This window comes from Malaclemys terrapin, chromosome 1 (assembly GCF_027887155.1).
Source record: "Malaclemys terrapin pileata isolate rMalTer1 chromosome 1, rMalTer1.hap1, whole genome shotgun sequence".
In the NCBI taxonomy this organism is placed as follows: Eukaryota; Metazoa; Chordata; order Testudines; family Emydidae; genus Malaclemys; species Malaclemys terrapin.
The window spans coordinates 169926266-169947705 of NC_071505.1; positions in this window are offsets into that span (position 1 = coordinate 169926266).

Here is a 21440-nt window from a genome sequence, read left to right on the forward strand (position 1 = left end):
TCTTCTCTTCCTTCTCCTCTTCCTCCTCGTTTTGTTACAAGGCCCATAACAGCGGAATGCAGGAAGAAAGAAACAATAGGTTTTATACTTATGCAGTCATATTTTATAAAGTATTTAAAGACTGTACAAGTAATGCAAATGGAATAAAAAGTTAATACTGCCATTTCCTGACCTGAGTGCTCAGCGGTCTCAACCTTATTATTACATCAACACAGCTTTTTGCAAACAATAATAACAACTTACAGAGAATTCTTGATAACCTAATTATAACTGTTCCCTGCGCTAGCAACATTTCCTCTATTGATGTCAAAGTTTGCTTACCCCAGGGTATGATTATTATTACCACCTTGTAAATAGGAAGTACACTCAACTTTTCATGCAACTAAAAAGGCTTTTCATGTGAAACAGTTATTTAAAAAAAAAAAAAAAAGAGTGATGAGCTTGAGTCACAAGTTAAGATTTGGATCAAATCAAACAGGAGCTCAGATCCAGGGCATCCTAGTTGCGTCCAGCTGTTTAAAAACAAACACCTTCAAATGTAATCGTTAACACCTGATTATTATATGTTTCTATTATGGATGTAATCAAGGATAGTTTTCCTATTCTGCTCAGAGAAAAATGTCATCAGAAGCAGATGTGTTCTTTTAGTAACGTATTTCCATTTGTTAAAAAAGAAGAAGCAAAAATAAAGTGTTAAGTGGTTTTATAGGATTTTCATGTTCATCTGATGAAAAACTTTAACTCCACCATCTGCAGGAAAACGACATTATAATTCAAGTTTATATAAACATGTTGCAACAACCAAATTTTTAATACCACACCTGAAGGAAAAAGATAGTGTACAAATGTAATGCACCTGCTGGCTTTGGTGTTTATATGATCAAATGAGCAGGAGCTCATAATACTTCCCAACAGATCTCTGCCAGTGGCCTTGTTATAAATCCCTCCACAGCCAGACAAGTTGGCCTTTATTTTTTCATATTGCTCTGGGCATCTCACATGACATTCCCAAATAAGGTATTGTACTACAAGCCTGCTCTGATTGCTAGCAATGACTTAACTGCAAAGGAATTATAACAGTATGAATAACAGTGGTTTGCACTGTGAATGCCTCAGCTACTCCAAAAATGCCAAAGCAACCAATATAATTTGCTTCTCACTCCTTAGCTTGAAAGGAAGAGAAAGTCAGAACACTTTACAACTGCTGCTAATCTGTAAAAAACACACTCGATTGTTCATTCAACAGTGGGAAGCAAAAACAAATGTAAACCAGATAATAGTATTAGCTCTTCTGTAACTGTGTATTAAGGCAACAACATTATTCAAACCACTGAATTCAAATAAAAAAGAGAAATAGAAGTTTGACTTGATTTGTTTCCAAAAATGAGGTAATTTGGATGAATGATGATTTATACCTGCAAACCTCTGCTGTATATTTTTGAGTGTGTTTTAAAGACCATTGTATTTGTGACCGTTAGAATTACACCGATGAGGTGTGTATCGAAATAAGACTGCAAATTCCTTAGGGTTTGCATTTTTCTTACACATCTGTGCTGTATAGCATGCTGAGATGCCTATTGGGGGTGCACTATATATGCAAATAAACAAAATTAACAGGCGAGAGAATACTGTGTTAAAATAAGTTAATAAGCCACAAATTAAAAATAAATTATTCAACAGATTTTAAAGATTCCAAAAGGCAGCCACTGGATAAAAGCTAAGTTTGATAAAACAGATACGGACAAAATTCATATGTGGGTTAAAGACCCAAATATGCAAGCCTTTCTCACATCAGTGTATTTTTTCGCATGTGAGCAATTCCACTGAATTTAATGAGACTACTCATCTATATGCTCACTAACATGGGTGCGAGATATACAAATGGGCCCTAAGAGAGAGGAAAGTTTCCAACATTCTTTCACAACTTTTCAGTGGCTAATTCCACAAATTGACCCAAATTGCATGTGTATGAATGACAAATATCCTATAAGGCACCTATGTTAAAAGAATATTATTAAGATTGCAAAATCAAACACTCAAAATTTAGGAAAGGCCAGATTTATGCTTTTGCATGCAACCTTAGTTCTGCCCCTTGATTGCACGCATTATTTATGCAGCCTCTGGATCTAAATCTCCATTGGGTGAAAGTGCAGTATGTTTGATGTTCAGAGCTATGGTCAGCATGCAAAGCAATTCTGTTCTTCATGATATGAAGACCTCCATTCACTCCTTTGAGGTTTTCATGAAGATAAAGAAGGAAGGGATTTTTGATTGCCTGAGTTCTGGGTGACTCCTTAGTTGTGAGATTTGCCAAAAACTCTGCCTCCCTGGAGAAGAGCAATCACCACTAATTGTTTTGCCTGAGAATCAGCTTTCCATGTGGTCACCAAAGGTACCTTCTGGGAATTGTGTTGGCTGCCATAGTTCCAGACAAAATGTGACTGTTATCCAGGGAGGCATCAGCAACCAAGAGAGAAGTAATGGAAATCTCATTCAGAAGCACTTGTGACCTTCTGCCTGTGAGGAAAGGGAACTGCTTTTTAGTTCCTTGCACCTTGCAAAAATGGTTCTTGCCAAATAAACTGAGGAGGATGAAGTGAAGAGAACTGGCCATAGCTTCATAATTCCACCAAGGAAAGGATTCAATTTTTATGACTTCTTCCTTAAATCAAAAATTGCTCTTGGCTCCGATCATTCTTTCTTTTCGGTACCTGAAACAAGAATTGATCCTTCTTTTGAAATCATTAATGCTTCAAATCCTTACATGTAGGAACTAGCTTTTGGATTTTTTTTTTCTTTTTGATCTGATGAATCCCTGTAAAGCTGAACTGAGAGGGAAGCCAAGTTATATTTGTACTTCTTAAAGGAAAACACTTGCCAACCTGTGGCAACTCACCATCTTGTCTAGCAGACAGTGTATCTAATTATAGACTCAGCACAATGACTACCCATTTAGACATAGTATCATGGAAACAGAAAGAAAAAGCCTATCCTAAGAACCAGATGCGAACATTTCTAATTCTGGCTCACAAAGAGCCGTTTCCTTAGCTGAACAGTCTGCCCTGAAGGACCATCCCATTTGAGAGGTGGCATTGCATTTCACACGAAAGCAGGCTCTCTCCTGCTTTCATATGTCAGCTATTTTGTGAAGTAACAGCTAGGCATCTCCCACAGGGCACCCTGAATTGTGAGGAGAGGAGAGAGTCAGAAATGTCAGAAGTAAACAGAGGGAGATTAGGAGAAGATATGACTTAAGAAAAAAGTTTGAGAAAATAAAGTTTCCTCTGGGCTTATGGAAGACACGGACCTTTCAACTCCTGTGCTTTGCCTGCTTGGAGGCACAACAGCCTTGGTATGAGGCTCTCTTCAGTCAGTGCTTCCTTATCTGACAGTTTTGCTGCCTCTAGGTTACCACTTCTCCTGTGCAGGGTCAGTAGATAGTAAATCTGAGAAGAATACATCAAAAAAACATTTGTAATTTCTCAAAACCCAGTAATCAGATCATACTACGGGTCCAGTCCTGACCTCATGTAAGTCAGTGGGGGAAGGATTGGACCCTAAACTGTAACTTTAAGTAGGAAACATTTTTGGGTAATGACATGCATATGAATATATGAGGGGATCTATTTCCCCAATGATATAAATGTATATGTATATATAAAGCAAACAGAATTTTGGGATGTATTAGTAGAAGTGTTGTAAGCAAGACACGAGAAGTAATTCTTCCGCTCTACTCCGCCCTGATTAGGACTCAGTTGGAGTATTGAGTCCAGTTCTGGGTGCCACATTTCAGAAAGATGTGGACAGATTGGAGAAAGTCTGGAGAAGAGCAACAAAAATGATTAAAGGTCTAGAAAACATGACCTCTGAGGGAAGATTGAAAAAAATTGGGTTTGTGTAGTCTGGAAAAGAGAAGACTGAGAGGGGACATGATAACAGTTTTCAAGTACTGTAGCGGGGCAGTTACCCCGGTCCTGAGAGAAAAGGCTAGGCTGACAGGGGAAGAAGCCACAGCTGGGCCACACCCTAATCAGGCCACACCTGGCCCTGTTATAAGGGCTCAGGGAGGAGCTGGGTCAGTCTCTCTCTAGCTGTGGCAAGAGAAGGACCTGGCTGCCTGGGAGAAAAGGGTACCTGGAATAGAGCAGGGCTGAGGAAAGGCCAGAGGAGCTGGGGAGCTCCAGGCTGGCAACTCCCTAGGCTGAGGCCTTGGTAAAGACCTATGCAGGTACTGGGGCTGGGAGGTACAGCCCAGAGATAGGCAGAGGCAGCTGGTCCAACCTCCTTGCCAATGATGAGTGCCCATAACAGATTGCAGTTTGCCCCAGTGAAAGGGGGATAGATGTCGACTGGCAGTAGCCACTGAGGCAAGGTGAGTGAGAGGGTTGGGGGTTCCCTTGGGAGGGGAGACCCAGAGCAGGGGTACTGCAGAGGGCAGAACCCCAGAGTAAGGGGCACCGGGGTCCGGGAGGGACATGGGGTCCTGAGGCAGGCGAGTCACCAGACTGCAGAGGGTGCTCCAGGCTGGAAAAGAGCTAATTCCCAAGATGACCAGCAGGAGGCACTGCACCGGTGAATCTCGCTTCGCTACATGTGGTGGAGAATGTGGGCATGATCCCTCGACCCCTGTGAGAAGTGGTCTGGGCGGGGGGGGGGAACGTACCCCAGATAGAGCCATGGATATGGACAAACTTATCAAGCTCCTGATGGAGATCCAGGAGTGGCAGCAGGAGGCCCAGCTCCAGCAGCAGCAGCAGCTCATCCAGCAGCTGGGAGCACAGCAGCAGCAGCTGATTTGGGACCTGGGGGTTCAGAACCAGGAACACCAGCAGCAGCTGGCGATGGGACTGCCGCGCCCCGCAGAGCCCCAGCTGGGAGATGTGGCCGGGTTCCCTCACACCACTGTACTGGTGTGGCTAACCAAGATGAGACCTGGTGATGAGCCTGAAGCTTTTTTGGTAACTTTTGAAAGGGTGGTGCTGGTTGCAGGGTGGGCCCCTGACAAGTGGGCCACTCTCTTGCCCGGGACAGCCCAAACGGTGTACAATGGTCTGTCTATGGAGGATGCAAGGGACTCTAGCCAGATAAAGGCAGCGATCCTGGACGCCTTGGATGTCAGCCCGGAAACCTTTCGGCAGTGGTTCTGGAGCCAGACCTACCCCACCGGCACCAGACCCCAGTTGGTGGCCCAAGTGCTGAAGGAAGCGTGCAAGTGGTGGGCTACAGCCGGAGAGGAGGACTGTGGATGAGGTCACAGAACAAATTATTTTAGAACAGTTCGTACACATCCTCCCAGCATGAGAAATGGCCTGGGTGCTTTGCCATCGGCCAGCAATGCTAGCTGCCGCCGTCTCATTGATGGAAGAATTCCTCGTGGTAGAAGTGCTGGTGGGTTACCAGAGGACACCCCCCCGCCCCGGGCCAGAACACCCTAACCCTGAAAAGAAAGGGGGTGCTCAGACCGAAGTGCAGAGTCTCCCACGTGGGCAAAAGGCTCACTTGGGACTTCGGGCCAGATGCCCTGAACTCCCATCTCGACAAGGATCCATGCTCCCCATACCGAGTGTACTGAGGACCAATCGGAGTCCACCCAGAGGCCGACGGGAGTCCCCACCCAGGGTGGTCACCCGGAACTTGGGCCCTGTTTTTATGCGGGAAATATGGACATTTGCAGCGTGACTGCACTGAGATGGACTGAAGCTTCGGCCACTTCTGTGTGGGAGAGACCTGGGACTGGCTGCCACAGGTCCCCAAGATCACGTTCCGGTAGTTGTCGGGGACCACCCAACCCTGGCCCTGATCGATTCCGGCTGTGGCCAGATGCTAACCTATCAGACCTTGGGGCCCTGGGCCGACCCCCCACTGGGGACAATTCAGCTGCAATGCATCCACGGCGATGTGAGGCCCTACCCTAATGCCTGGATCCCACTAATGGTGGCTGGGGTCACATGACTGATGGTCATCAGCCTGGCTCCTCGACTAGCTTACCCGGTGATTCTGGGGCAGGACTGGCCAGCATTTGAGGAAATTCTCCACACGACCCCTGCACAGGAAGGCGATTGCCCCGAGGCCCTACTGGAGGAGGAGGAGGAGACCCCGGACCGTGAGGGAGGGCCCAAGAAAACCAAGGACCCTCTGCCTTGGCTGACTGTCGAACCCCGACTTAACACAGACTTTTGCCTCAATCAAAGATCAGACGCCACTCTTAGTCGGGCCTATGAAGACTAGCCGCTGTAGATGGGGCCGTGATTGACCTGCACCACTCAAACTAGTGGTTCGAGCTACACCATGACTGTCTTTACCGGGTGGAATGGGATCCATGCACAGAAGGACTACGGGTGCAACTGCTGGTGCCTTGGTGCCACCGACGAGCAGTAATGAAGCTCGCACACGACATCCCTGCCGCCGGGCACTTGGGCCATGAAAAAACTCTCACCCAGATTTTGACACAGTTCTTCTGGCCTGGCGTTCACCAGAGGCGAGAAACTATTGTAGCTCTTGCCCAGGATGCCAGTTAGTGGCTCCCCCACGGGTGCCCAAAGCCCCTTTGGTTCCCATGCCCATAGTAGAGATGCCATTTGAGCGGGTGGCCATGGACCTGGTGGGCCCGCTCCCGAGAAGTGCTGCGGGATTCCAGTGTGTGTTGGTCATTGTTGATTATGCCACCCGTTTTCCCGAGGCCGTGCCATTGCGAAGCACCACAGCCCGAACCATTGCTGGGGAACTAGTGAAGGTCTTCGCTCGAGTGGGCCTGCCCCGGGAAATCCTAATGGACCAGGGCACCAATTTCACCTCCTGACTGTTGCAGCAGGTATGCGAGCTCCTGGGAGTTAAACAGTTACACACCTCCATCTACCACCCACAGACTGATGGGCTGGTGGAACGATTCAGTTGGATCCTGAAGGAGATGCTGCGCAAGTTCGCCTCAGAGGAGCTACGCTGGTGGGACCAGGTACTCCCACCCTTACTGCTGGTGATCCATGAGGTACCCCAGTCGTCAACAACATTTCCCCCGTTCGAGCTACTATATGGCCGCTGCCCGCGGGGCCTGTTAGACTTAATGCAGGATACATGGAAGTAGTCTCCATCTCCAACCCAGGGCCTCCTGAAGTGTGTTCTCCAGCTCTAGGAGCACCTTGCTCAGGCTGGAGCCCTAGCACCCGGAAACTTAAAAGGTGCCAGGCACGAATCTATAACCAGGAATCAATGATTTGTGCCTTTGAACCAGGTGATTGGGTCCTGCTCCTCCTACTGTCAAGCGAATCGAATCTGCTGGCCCGTTGGCAGGGATCCTATGCGGTGGCCCATAAGGTCAGGCCCATCACCTATGAGGTCCACCAGCCCGACCGGCGCAAGAAGACCCAGCGGTATCACATGAATCTATTGAGACCATGGCGGGAGCAAGAGGGCCTATTAATTAACCCTTATCCATCAGAACCAGAGTTGGGTCCACATGCGTCCTGACAGAGGACCCCACAGGCCCCCAGCTCGGTGACACGCTCATAGAGGAGCAGTGAAAGCAGGCCCAATGTCTCCTGCAGGCTTTCATAAAACCTTTATGGTCCTACCCGGTTACACGACCCTGGTCCATCGTGCCATCCAGATTGAGCCGGGGAAGGTAATCCGGGAGACGACCAGGCCCCTGCCGCACTGAATGCGGCAGAAGGTCGAGGAGGAAGTACAGGCCATGCTAGCCCTAGGAGTCATCGAGCCGTCATAGAGTGAGTGGCGCAGTCCAGTAGTCTTGGTGCCCAAGCCTAATGGCACATGGCGCTTCTGTATAGACTTCCGGTGGGTCAACACCATCTCAAGGTTCGATGCATATCCTATGCCCCATGTGGATGAACTGCTTGGCCACCTGGGGGAGGCCCATTTCACCACCACCTTCAACCTCAGTAAGGGGTACCGGCAGATCCTGCTCGACCCCATCTCTAAGGAGAAGACACTGTTCACCACCGCAACAGGACTTTACCAATTTACCCGAATGCCTTTCAGCCTCCATGGGTCCCAGGCGACATTCCAATGACTAATGGATTGCCTTCTACGGCCCCATCAAGACTATGCAGCGGCATATTTGGATGACGTTGTAGTTTACAGCCACCAGTGGGAGGACCACCTGGAACACATAGCCGCAGTCCTGAGATCCCTGCAAAAGGAGGGACTAATGGCCAATCCAAAAAATGTCACATTGGATTGCAAGAGGCAACATACCTTGGATATACCATAGGGGGAGGACAAGTGAAACCCCTCGTGGGGAAGATTCAAGCACTGGTGGCCTGCCTGCCACCCACCACAAAACGCCAAGTGCGACAGTTCCTGGGGCTCGACGCCTACTATCAGCAATTCATCCCCCAGTTCGCTTCCATCGCAGCCCCCTTGATGGGACTTTTGACTAAGGACAGCCCCCGGCGCATGCTGTGGACCCAAGAATGTGATGACACCTTCCAGACACTCAAGGAGTGCCTCTGCTGGGAGCCCATCCTATATAGCCCGGACTTCAACTGTGACTTTATCCTCCACACAGACGCCTCAGAGGTAGGGCTCGGGGCCGTCCTGTCCCAAGAAATCGATGGATAAGACCACCCGGTCTTATATCTTAGCCAGAAATTATTCCCTCCCGAGAAGAACTATGCGGTAATAGAGAAAGAAGCTCTCGCTGTGAAAGGGCCTGTGACGCCCTGTGGTATTACCTCCTCGGAGCCCCATTTACACTAGTCACGGGCCATGCCCCACTCCAGTGGTTAACAAGAATGAAAAACAACAACACTAGACTAATGCACTGGTACCCTGGCATTACAACCCTATGCATACACCATCCGGCATAAGGCCAGCAAAGACCATGCGAATGCTGACTTCCTGTCCCGCCTAGGAGGGATAGAAGAGCCTGGCCCCAAAAAGCGGGAGCCAGACTTAAGGGGTGTGTGTGTAGTGAGGCGGTATGGTCCCCACCACCCCAGAGAGAGATGAGTCCCAGAGTGGGCGGAGCCAGGGAGCTCTGAGCCCGCCCCCCAGAGAGTCAGAAGTTGCCCCGGAAGTATAAAGGCCCGATCTCAGGGCTCACTGCGGAAGCAGCCGCCGGGGAGGCCAGATGCCTCCAGCCTAGCTCGCAATTGGGAAACCCCAGCAGCCTGCGGTAAACCTGAGGACTGGCCCAAACTGCCCCATGCCAGCTACCAGAAGGAGTTGCCGAGTCTACCTCTGGCCAGCTATCCCAAGGAACCTATGGTGCTGGACCCCCCCTGAGGACACCACCCTGAGCCAGGTACCTCAAGAGGGGGAGTCTGGAAGTAGCCCGGGGGCAGCCGAGCCTAGTCTGGCTGCAGCACTGCCAGAGCCCATGTCAGTGTGTTGTGGCCAGGATCCCCACTGACTCAGCAGTGGGCCTTCTGCCGCTGCTAGGGCCCCAGGCTGGGATGCAGTGGAGTGGGAGGACCTGCGTCTCCCCCTCTCCCAGACCCTTTGGAACCTAGGGCCTGTGCCTACTGTGTATATACTGTTACTGCTCAGCCCCTGCCTGAAGGCCTTGACCTAGGGCCTGGGCTTACTGTGTCATTTCTACCTTCACAAAGGCTGCAGAGGACGACTCCTGCGGCCGGCCGAATTCCCCACAAGACCTATCCCCCAATTTAGTGAGGCGGTGGGGGTCCCTGCTGCCCCAGAGAGAGACGAGCTCCGGCTAACCTCTCTACATGTGGTGGAGAATGTGGGCATGTGTGGTCCACCCCAATACAAGGGGACTGTGAGGACTCGGCAAGGTGTGCCAAGCAGCAGAGTAAGGGGATGATGGATCCCAGCTACACTAGGGTTTTCTTGGCGGAGGCCCTAGGTGTCAGAGCCCTGGCGGAAGGGGGGCATATGACCTGCAAGAGATCCGGGAGACCCAAGAGGGATTATGGGAGGTGCAGTGGGCCCACAACGAATGATTGGGGCAGCTGGCAGAGGAGCAGTGGGCCCTGGTAAAGCATTTTTTATGATTTTATCTCTATTGTAAGTAAAGAAATTAATTGAAACAAACCACATTTATGGTGTGTTTAAACTGATAAATGATTGTAAATTCAATGTTGAGACTAAAGCTATTAAAATATTCATACTAATAAAAACAATAGCATTGTTATTTAACTTCAACATTCACCTACAATGGTTCTAATGCCCCACGTTTAAAAAATCGAAACTTTTATTAAACAAATAAAATATTTCAATTTTTAGTGCCTTTCATCTCCAAGGATAGCAAAATATTTTACAAACTTTTTGCCCACCACTAAACTGTAGACACCATTTAGGGGTAGCACATGACAGTTATTTAACATCCAACACAACAAAATGGCTTAGGACAAGAAGCGAAGGGGGAAATCAATTAACTCCATGCAAAGAAAGAATCTCAACTGATCTCATGCAGTTCTCTTTGGTGATCCATTGTCTAATGCCTCACATGCATTGCATTTTCAAAGTGTTTCATGTATTACTCATGAACAAAATGTGGAGTGATGTAATATAATTCAGTCCTTGAAATAATAGGTTATAGTTAAGACCATTACAAAGATATTTATTTATTTATACGGGAAGGGGGAAAATAGAGTTTACGAGGTGCAGGTCACAAAAGTTAAAAATGCCCCAGGGACTCCACATCTGTTTCAATCAGCAGAAGAGACTCAAGGCATGAAAGAGTTGCACCCATGTTGCTTAGGCAAACTCAGAAATAAGCTGTTTTGCTTTAAGGGCAAAAAATCTCTCCAATATTATGTCCCAAACCCAGGGCCGGCTCTATTGTTTTTGCCGCCCCAAGCAGTGAGACGAATTGCCGCCGTGGACGGCAGGGGCAGTCCGTCTGCTGTTAGGGTGGCACGTGCGTTTCTGCGGCAGTGGCAATTCGGCAGCAAGCCACCGTGGGCAGCTGAACATAGAAGCTGTCGCCGAATTGCCGCCGCGGAAATGCGCGTGCCGCCCTAATGGCACATGGACTGCTGTCCGCGGTGGCAATTCGGCCTGCTGCTTGGGGCGGCAAAAACACACGGACTGACGTCCTTTGCAGATTGCCACCCCAAGCATCAGCTCGGAATGCTGGTTCCTGGAGCCAGCCCTGTCCAAACCTTAGGTGAGCTACTTATTATCTGGATCTCAGCTTGAGGGAAATGACCTCAGGTACTGTAGCTTTAAAATAACAAACCTTCTCTCCCTGATGTTATTTTGAAAAGATATATTAAAAATAAAGAGAGAGGAAGAAAGGGCAGGGACATGTGACCCAGTTTTCCAGGCCTTTCCAGGATTCTTATTCAAACTATATATGGCCACATTCAGTAGCTTTTTGTGAGGAGACTGCAGTGCCTTTTCATATTTGGCTTATGCAGCTCATGAACTCTTTTAAATGTCTTTCTTATAACATATAGGGAAGGGGTAAGAGAACCATGTCAACATCTGTGAATGAAGAACATTTCTCTGCCTACTGAACATTCAGCTCTTGCTCATGCCTTTACAACACAAGCCATAGCAAAGGGCAGTGAAGAGCCATGCTGCTCCAGGAGCAACCTTGTATTCAGGGGACCCTTCATACAGTGCTATCCCTTTGAGAGGGGTAAGTTTGTGTGGGCCATTGGGGTTAGGGAGGAGGAGGAGTGGCAGGAAAATGGCCCCACTTCTACTATGTCCCCTTTGTGAAGCCAGTTTGCCCGGAGGGAGCAGGGAGGGAGAAATCCCTGCACTGCCAGAGAACAGAGACTGCCATATTGCCAGGGAGAATCTGGCTCTCCTCCCTGCCCCCTCTCCCAAAATATTGGTTCTATCCATGTACTAAGAAGAAGGGTTTTACAAATATCAGAGTGTCCATGAACATAGTGTCAACTGCACACAACAAAGAATGCTGTATAATGCACCAAAAGTTCTGCTGATTCATCCAGACAGGTGCAGTTCATCAACTTTTCCAGTGAAGATGAAAGGAGGAGGTGGGCAGGGGCTTTAGAGAGAGGGAATTAGGAGACTAGGAAAATGGAGGTTCTAGTGAGAAATGCTATGCAAAGCCATGCTCGGGGAGGAAGCTTGCACTGGGATTTATCTTCTGTCAGTGTTTGAGTTACCAAAAAAAACCAAACCCTATGAAAAATGATAAATTTCTACACAAAGTACAGGATCTGTGTGCTCTGCTGAGGATGGGTTAGGATAGCACCCGGGCAGGTTAATCTTGCCTGGCTGTACATGACAACATTGATCATGGAGATTTTCACTAGTGGATAACTTTTTCTTGTGATAGTATTTTAGTTCTGTTTGTACAGCACCTAGCACAATGGGTGTCCTGGCCCAGGATTAAGGCTCCAGGTGTTACCACAGTACAAATACATAATAATAGTTGCTATTGTTATTATGAGAGCTGTTGAATTCTTGTAAATGAAGCATTCTTCTCTGTGAGCTATTTACAACCTGATCTTGATTTCTACAAATATATTCTTTGTAAATATTTGCCAAGCAGGTTATGCAAACAAATTTTAGCCTCTGGGTTGCATGTGAGCTATTCACTTTGACTATTCTGTATTCCTGGTGCATGACTGATTACCCAAGTCATGTGGTATTGTTTTTAATTCTTGACTGGATGGCAAAGTGCTAAATAGAGGGATGATGAGTAATGAGTAGCCAACAATGAGCCACACATTTGCAGTATGAATTTTCTCATGAATAATTAATCCTATAAAATCCCATATAATTTCTGGGATTTGCAATTTTAAAAACAACCAACCAAAAACCAACAAAATTAACCCCCAAGAAATACTTACGAATACTTACAAATACTTAAACAATAAATATACGATACATTTGTCCCTTATACGGTGACCAGATAGCAAGTGTGAAAAATCGGGACCGGGGGTAGGGGGTAATTGGCACCTATATAAGAAAAAGCCCCAAATATCAGGACTGTCCCTATAAAATGGAGACATCTGATCACGCTAGTCCCTTACCATTTAAATAACAGCCAACCTTAGTTGTTGCTTTTATTTATAAACATATTTGCAAATTGCTTTTGGTATTAGTCAGCAGGCTTCAGTTCATGATCATTTTTGCTAGTAATAGCACTTTCTATTTCAGGAAACCCACTTAGTTTTTTAATTAAAGCAATTGTTGTGGGCATGGCAATCACTGTTCATTTACAGCTGAGTTCTTCAATGTACGGCTTGCTGTAGCCCAGGGTACTAATGGTATGCAGAATCTTGTTACACACAATTGGCTTTATTATCTCCTCTCTGGCTTACAAGAAGATGTTCTTAATTACTTGTTGCATCACTAATTCTTTTCCTTTTTGAGCTGAAAGCTGTTTCTCCTCATCCTGGCATAGATACCACAATATGCTTCCAAACTCAGACTTCAAGAATGACTTGGCATTAATAATACAAGCTGTCTAATCCTTTTAAAGCGGTAAAAATGGCAGGACCATTTTTGAAGCATGTACATGAGCAACCTGTTAGACAATTCTTTCATCCTGGGCTGGAGAAGCAGTCTAGTTCCACCTGCTACATACTGACATGTGCAGTTTCAAATATGCAAATCAAGCCTACAAAAAAGACAAAAGGCAACTCCTCCTGCCCAAACCTGGCCAGAAAATCCACCCAACTACCAGAGCAAACTTGAACCTATAAAACTTGGATTCATTCAGATGAGCTCTGTCCACCTCCATACTGGGCTGCCCACCTTTACATAGAAATTCACAGCCTTCCACACTTACCCAAACCAGAGAAATTCATAATGCTTCCTCAAACATTTCTAACTTCTCTCCAACCCAGCATAAGTACAGGCAATCCACTTGCTTCCTAGCTGCAAGAATACTTTGGTACCTACTTCCATGTTATAAGCACTCTACAGCTTACTTCTCCCAGCTGCTAAAACCCTCCTCTGAGGTCTGTCCCACTGCATTCTTGGGCTCTGTGATGAGGGAAGCAAGATTTGTGTCTTGTATGATGGGTTCCTGGTGCAGGAATGGGGCTCCCCCAGGCATAACTGCAATATAAAGAAGTTTTAATAATAAATAATAATGTATTAAGTATTATTCATTATTAACTATTATTATTAAGAATGCCCTGGGCCAAGGAAGATAAGTTTGTGGGAGACAGAGGATCAGCGGAGTGACCACACTGAACACACTCTCACTTAAATCCTCTCTGCTGCTCCTACGCACTAAAATAATTATGGTTTAAAGGTAAATAGTGAATTAAAATTTTTTTTTCCCTCTTACTGTTCCATTGTGATGTATAAAACCAAACCCAAGCTTTTCATTCCGCTGGGGGTTGCATTCAAAATCCATGAGAGAGCTGAATAATGTCACTCACACTTGAAACATGAGCTGCAGCTTTCCTTCCTTGCAAGGAGCCCCCCAGTAAAGGAAGGAGGACCTGAGATTTTAAATGTAAAGTAACAAGTCATTTTTCGTAGCAGCTATGAGGCTATACATTATGAAAGAACAGTAAAGGGCAAACACATGTCTTCGTTTGTGCTTTGCTGATCATCTTCAGACCTTTCAGTTTTAACACTGAGTAGGAGCACTTTCAGTAACAACAGTAATAAGGGTTTTAAATTTGTGTGATTAGAGGTAGAGTGTAAAGTGCTGAGATAAAGAGTGCTGGTGGGTTAGAAGCATCATCTGGATTTGTTTTGGGGGGAAGGAGAGTTTCCAGAGGACATTTGTTAGAGAAAGCATTCTTGACTCCATTTTGAGATGACCTTTGCCCGGTGAGGTCCTCACAGCTATTTAATATTTTTGTGCCTTCCCAATTTCAGCTGTCACAAGCATCTATTGAAAGGTCTGATTCTCTTGGTCCTGTACTGTGGGCAGTCATTTGCACCACAGCAAAGGGGGTGTAATATGTTGCTCTGATTTGATCGCATTTTGTACCCACTTAGTACTGAAACAAATGACCGTGCATGCTGCAGGATAATGGAGAATCAGGCCCTAAGTCTGAGGCAACTAAAGAAAAGTGGCTACTAGGGAGACTGAAAGGCTGGAGAAGGGGCTGAAGAGAGCTGATTGGAAATTATCTGACAAAACTCAGCTCTGTAGGAAAATGCCAGTCCATTGAATCTGAAATGTTTCATGAGAATGGATTAGGGTAGGCAAACTTTCAGTGAATCACAAGCAGGGTTCAGACAGAAATCGACCTAGTTTCCTGGTGGGCGGTTAGGGAGTCCAGGCTTTGCGAGTCCTTGGCTTCCAGGCTGCCCTTCCAAGTCAGTGCTGTGGAGCTGTGAGATGGAAAGCCCTGGGTCTAACTGGGACTCAATTCCCAGTCCCTATTTGTGGCAGGAAACCTAGCAGCCCTGGAGGCCCCAGCTTGAGACGATGTTCTCAGGGCATGTAGGCTTTCTGCTCCATGGCAGGGAGCACCAAACTCCTGGAAACCCCAGTTTGAACCAGGACTCTGAGGGCTTTTGTGCTTCCGTCTGCACAGCTGGGATCCTGGGGTGCCCTGGGTACCCTGACTCAAGACAGAGCTCTCAGGGCTTCTCAAGTACCCACTCCACAGTGCAGGATGCCAGGCTTTCCTGAATTCAAGAGCTCCAGCAAGGAGTTCCCAGGAGTCAGGCCTGCCAGCTGCTCTATTTCATTTTGGGAAGAAACCCAAACTGTTCAGTTTTTCCAAAATGTTTTTTTTAATTTCCTTTCAAAAGGAAATTTAGCAATGTCCAGTTTTCATTCCAAAACAGAATGGAAACTTTTTCAAAATCTCAGAATTTCCAGTGGAAATTCCAAGTTTTGGCTTGTTCTAGTGCTCAGTCCTTCCAAAAAGTCCTGGGGCCACTCCAGGGAAGCTCTTACCTTAAATTCTTGAGACTGAAGAAGAATAAAGGGAAAAAGGTCTACAAGGAGATGAGGCCAAGGTGATGGATCACTGGGCCCATTTCTCCATTGCTACTTCCATAGACATTTACACCTGGACATAATTTATCAGTGACTGAACTAAGATCCTGCTTCAGAACAAGCCACAACATCACTTTTAGCAGAGTCTGCCATTAATCTGTCACAGGATCCTGTGGTGGATGATTCTGGTGGATCAGCCTGGTAGCCTGACACCTGAGAACCTTTTAGCTTTATAAATATTTTTAGCATGTGTTGCGCAATCAATGTCCATGTAACGTGCTGCAAATGACAACTTTTTTTTACTTCAGATCTCAGCTCCAGATTTAACTTCCACAGATAAACAGTCTTTTTATTTAAAACATTTGTTTTCATTTATTAACATTTGTAAGTAAGAGGGCTTGCCACGCTGGCCCTGGGACCATTATGTAGATTACTTACTGACATCTGAAAACTCTTTGTTTGCTCAATCACTTTTTCTCATGTCTGGCATTATAGCTCTAGTTACATGTTAACACCCAAATACCAAGGATTCATTTGATATGCTCCAAGATATTAGGGAGAAACTCTGCATAATAATTACCAAGAAACCAGACTTTTTCCATTAATTTTAACTAAGTAATCAATGGCTATTGTGCTAACTCTCTAACTTCCAAGAAAGGCAGAGCTCCCTCTTTTATTTCATTACCACTGAATACATGGACAAAAAAGAAAACCAAACAACAGAAATTCATGTTTCAGTTAATGCGAAGGGTCTATAACAGGACCAGTGCCAAGAAATGTAGACATAAAACTGCAACTTCATAATTCATTCTTAGTATTGCTTATTAAGTAATTAATTACTTTAACTCAAATTAGAGTGCACGCTCTTTAGGGCAGGGACCAGATTTGTGCCATTTGTTTGTACAGAACCTAGCACCATGGGGTTAGGGACTCTAGTGGCTACTACAATACAAATAATATGTGATAATACTCTCCAGTTTGTAAAGGGCTCAACTGTAAAGCGTGGCATTATAATGCACTTCCTACAACAGGTAGTTGGGAGTTTTCAGGAGGGATTGAAGGAGCAGGGCCATTGATATCACTTTGAGATTCACTTAAATTCTGACTTTCAATCAGAGCTGGAATCATTAGAACATGATTCCATAGAAACAAATCATTTAGCATTTTTTTCCTTTCATGGCATCAAGCTGAAATTCACAAAAGACAACTTTTTTTTTCATATGTGTAATTGAACACTAACCTATGTTATTGTTATGATGCAACACTGCTGTAAATCGGATTATCTTATTTACTTGCTCAAGCATATATAAAAAGATCACTTTTAATTTGGATTCAATGCCTTGATCTCACTTTCTCTCTCCTTTATCGTAGATGTAATGTAGTAAATATGTGTATCTAAGTAAATGTTCTATTCTTTTTCAAGTAGTCTACCCACAAGTCAGATTCTGCCTCTCTTACTTATAGCGAGTGGTCCCATGACCTCAGTGGTACTACTTGTGAAGCAACAACCTACTCAGTTTGAGTAAGGGTGGCAGAATCTGGCCCAGCCTTAGCCCCTACCTTTTATTTATCAAGTCAAAAACCAACACACCTTTTAATAGGCTCAGTCTGCCACCTAGTGGACACCATTATAATTGACCTCTTCTACTGGGAAACTATTCAAAGATGTCTTCCACTCCCAGACACATCTAAGTGGTCTCTAATGCTTTATGAAAGATTAGTATGGTCATAAAAACAAAAACTGAGGTAGTAAACCACCCACAACATATCATTTGGACAGTCTCTCAGACTTTTGTCTCCCTTCACTTCTTACAAAATGCAAACTTCAAAGATGCTAGTAGCTGGGTAAATTGTTTTTGTTTTTATTCAGGGTCTTCCGCATCAAGACACCAAAAGACCTATGAGTATTTACAGTAAAATGAAATGTATATTAAAAGTATGAAGATAAGAACACTTTACACACACAAGGATCCATGATCTAGTATATCCACAACTCTAAAGGAGAAAGCACTGTCTTTCACGTACATTACAGGGCTCTTAATTTCATATATGTTTTGAATGAACAACCTATATACTTTTAAAACTAATGCATCTTCTCAGATGTAGTGATACTTAGGCTTAGAGATCCTCTTAAAATGTGCTTCCTTTGTACTGGGAACTTATTGTCTTACCATTAAGCCTTATGCATTAAAAACAACTAATTACCCTGATGCAAGTTAAGGACAGACTTACATTGATCCCTATAATGGCTACTTAGTTAGTCTAATGGTTACTGCTACAGATTTATGCCAAACAGTCAAACACACAGAGTTGGGAATCTTTGCTTTTAAATCTGACCACATTGTTTGAACTATGGTTGATGAAGTGGGATGGAAGAAAAACAAATCATTTTGTCCATGTTGAAAAGCAGCATTGATCTAGCCCTCTTGAGCATGCTGAAAACTTGTAAACACTTTTACTAGGCATATTTTGTTTTATCTATGACGTTCCACTTTCTGAAATCAAAGGGCGTAAGCAAAAATGTAGTGCGTCCGAGGGAAGGTCCTGTTATGGATCTGTAATTGGTTAAAATATAGGAAACAAAGGATAGAAATAAACAGTTTTAAAAGTGGAGAGAGAAAAATCTCCCCCAAAGATCTGTACTCGGACCAGTGCTGTTCAACATATTCATGAATGATCTGGAAAAAGGGGTAAACAGAGCCGTGGCAAAGTTTGCAGACAATGCAAAATTACTCAAGATAGTTAAGTCCAAAGCTGACTGCAAAGAGTTACAAGGGGATGTAATGAAATTGGGTGACCAGGGAACAAAATGGCAGATTAAATTTAATGTTGATAAATGCAAAATAATGCACACTGGAAATCATACTCCTAACTATACATAAAAAATGATGGGGTCTAAATTAGCTGTTGCCACTCCAGAAAGAGATCTTGGAGTCACCGTGGATACATCTGCTCAATGAGCAGCAGTCAAAAAAGCAAACAAAATGTTAAGCACAATTAGGAAAGGGATAGATAATAAGACAGAAAATATCATAACGCCGCTCTATACATCCATGGTACGCCCACACCTTGAATAGTACATGCAGTTCTGGTTACCCCATCTCAAAAAAGAGAATTGGAAAAAGTACGGAGAAGGGCCACAAAAATTATCAGGGGTATGGAACAGCTTCCATATGAGGAGAGATTAATAAGACTGGGACAGTTAAGCTTGGAAAAGAGACAACTGAGGGGGGGTATGATAGAGATCTATAAAATCATGAATGGTGTGGAGAAAGTAAACGAGGAAGTGTTATTTATCCTTTCATATAATATAAGAAGCAGGGGTCACCCAATGAAATTAACAGGTAACAGGTTTAAAACAAACATAGGGAAGTACTTCTTCACACAAAGCATAGTCAACCTATGGAAGTCATTGCCAGGGGATGTTGTGAAGGCCAAAAGTACAACTGGCTTCAAAAAAGTACTAGATAAGTTCATGGAGGATAGATCCATCAATGGCTATTAGCCAGGAGGGTCAGCAGCACAACTCCATACTCTGTGCTTACTAAACCTCTGACTGCCAGAAGCTGGGACTGGCTGACAAGAGCTGGATCACTCGCTAATTGCCCTGTTCTGTTCATTCCCTCTGAAGCATCAGACACTGGCCACTGTTGGAAGACAGGATATTGGACTAGTGGGACCATTGTTTTGGCACAGAATGTCCAATCTTATGTTCTTAGTTCATACAAATAAACACTATTTAACATGAATTCCTTCTTGTTGATCCTGTTATTTTATACTATAATGGGCTTCCCTCATTATAGATTACCATAATTAATTATTATAGGGGGGAAATCCTGTTTACTTGTGGTGGTACTTGGAAAGTACAATTTTCATGAGTTTATGCAATGCTGACTGTCAGGTGCTATGGAACCAACACTAGTATCTGTCAGAAAGCGCTATGCTGTTCCTACACCACAAAGGATTTGTATCAATATCTTTACAAAGGGCTTTATGCAATATGTTAACATATTTCTTTTCAATAGTAGAATTCTGTTGGATCTAGAAACAGTGATTTTCTAGTACTTGCCATTATCTGGTGGAATATGAATGCTGATTCTCTAGGTCAAAGGTTCTCAAACCCATTCATAGCATGGACCCTCTCCCCTCTCATTCACTATCATGCAGATCAAAAGCCCTGCCATATATAACTAAATAACATAGATCCATATATTTAAATACAAGAAAGGACTATTATGATCATCTAGTTTGATCTCCTGCATAACACAGGCTATAGAATTTCACCCACGGATTCCTGCATCAAGCTCATAACTTCCAGATGAACTATAATATATCTTTTAGAAAGACATCCAATCTTGATTGTAATCCTTCAAGAGACAGAGAATGTGCCACAGTCCTTGGTAAGCTGTTCCAATGGTTAATCACTCTCACTTAAAAATGACAGATAATATTATGACGGGTTGGATCACAGAAAACCCCTTGGGAAGTGCCAACTGATGTGCTGAGATTACCCCTGAGCCTGTTTCCCCTGGCAGCTCAGGACTTCAGTGCCCTGCCTGGTTTGAGCCAGACATGCTAGCCTGCTGCAAACCAGACCCGGGTCTGAACCACGTTCCCTAAAAGCTGCAAGCTTAACTGGAAATACCTTAAGAAGTATTCCTGTCTCTAACACACAGATGCCCAGCCCCCAATGGGGTCCAAACCACAAAAAAATCCGTTTTACCCTGTATAAAACTTATACAGGGTAAACTCATAAATTGTACTCCCTCTATAGCACTTATAGAGAGATATACACAGCTGTTTGCTCCTCCCCACCCCCAGGTATTAATACATACTCTGGGTTCATTAATAAAGTAAGTAAAAAGTGATTTTATTAACTACAAAAAATAGGATTTAAGTGGTTCCAAGTGATAACAGAACAAAGTAAATTACCAAATAAAATACAATAAAACACACAAGTCTAAACCTAATATAGTAAGAAAATGATTATTGATGAAATCTCACCCTCAGAGATTTCCAGTAAACTTCTTTTACAGACAGGCCTTCTTCTAGTCTGGGTCCAGCAATCACTCACACCTCCGTGGTTACTGTCCTTCGTTCCAGTTTCTTTCAGGTATCCTTTGGGGGTGGAGAGGCTATCGCTTGAGCCAGCTGAAGACAAAATGGAGGGGTCTCCCAGGGGCTTAAATAGACTTTCTCTTGTGGGTGGAGACCCCCTCCTCTCTCCTATGCAAAATTCAGCTCCAAGATGGAGTTTTGGAGTCACATGGGCAAGTCATATGTCCATGCATGACTGAGTTCCTTACCAGCCAAGCCACATTCCTGGGAAAGCTCAGATGTGGATTGGCGTATTCTAGTTCATTGCTGGATTAAGTGTTTCTTGATTGGGCACTTACTGAAAATAGTCTTTTTCTCAGGAAGGTGACCAACTGCTTCACTGAGGATACTTAAAATTAAACAATTTCATAGCCAATATTCATAACTTTGAATACAAAAATGATACATGCATACAAATAGGATGAATATATTCAGTAGATCATAACCTTTACAGAGGTATCTTACATGGCATATGTAGCATAAAACATTCCATTTATGTCATATATACATTCAT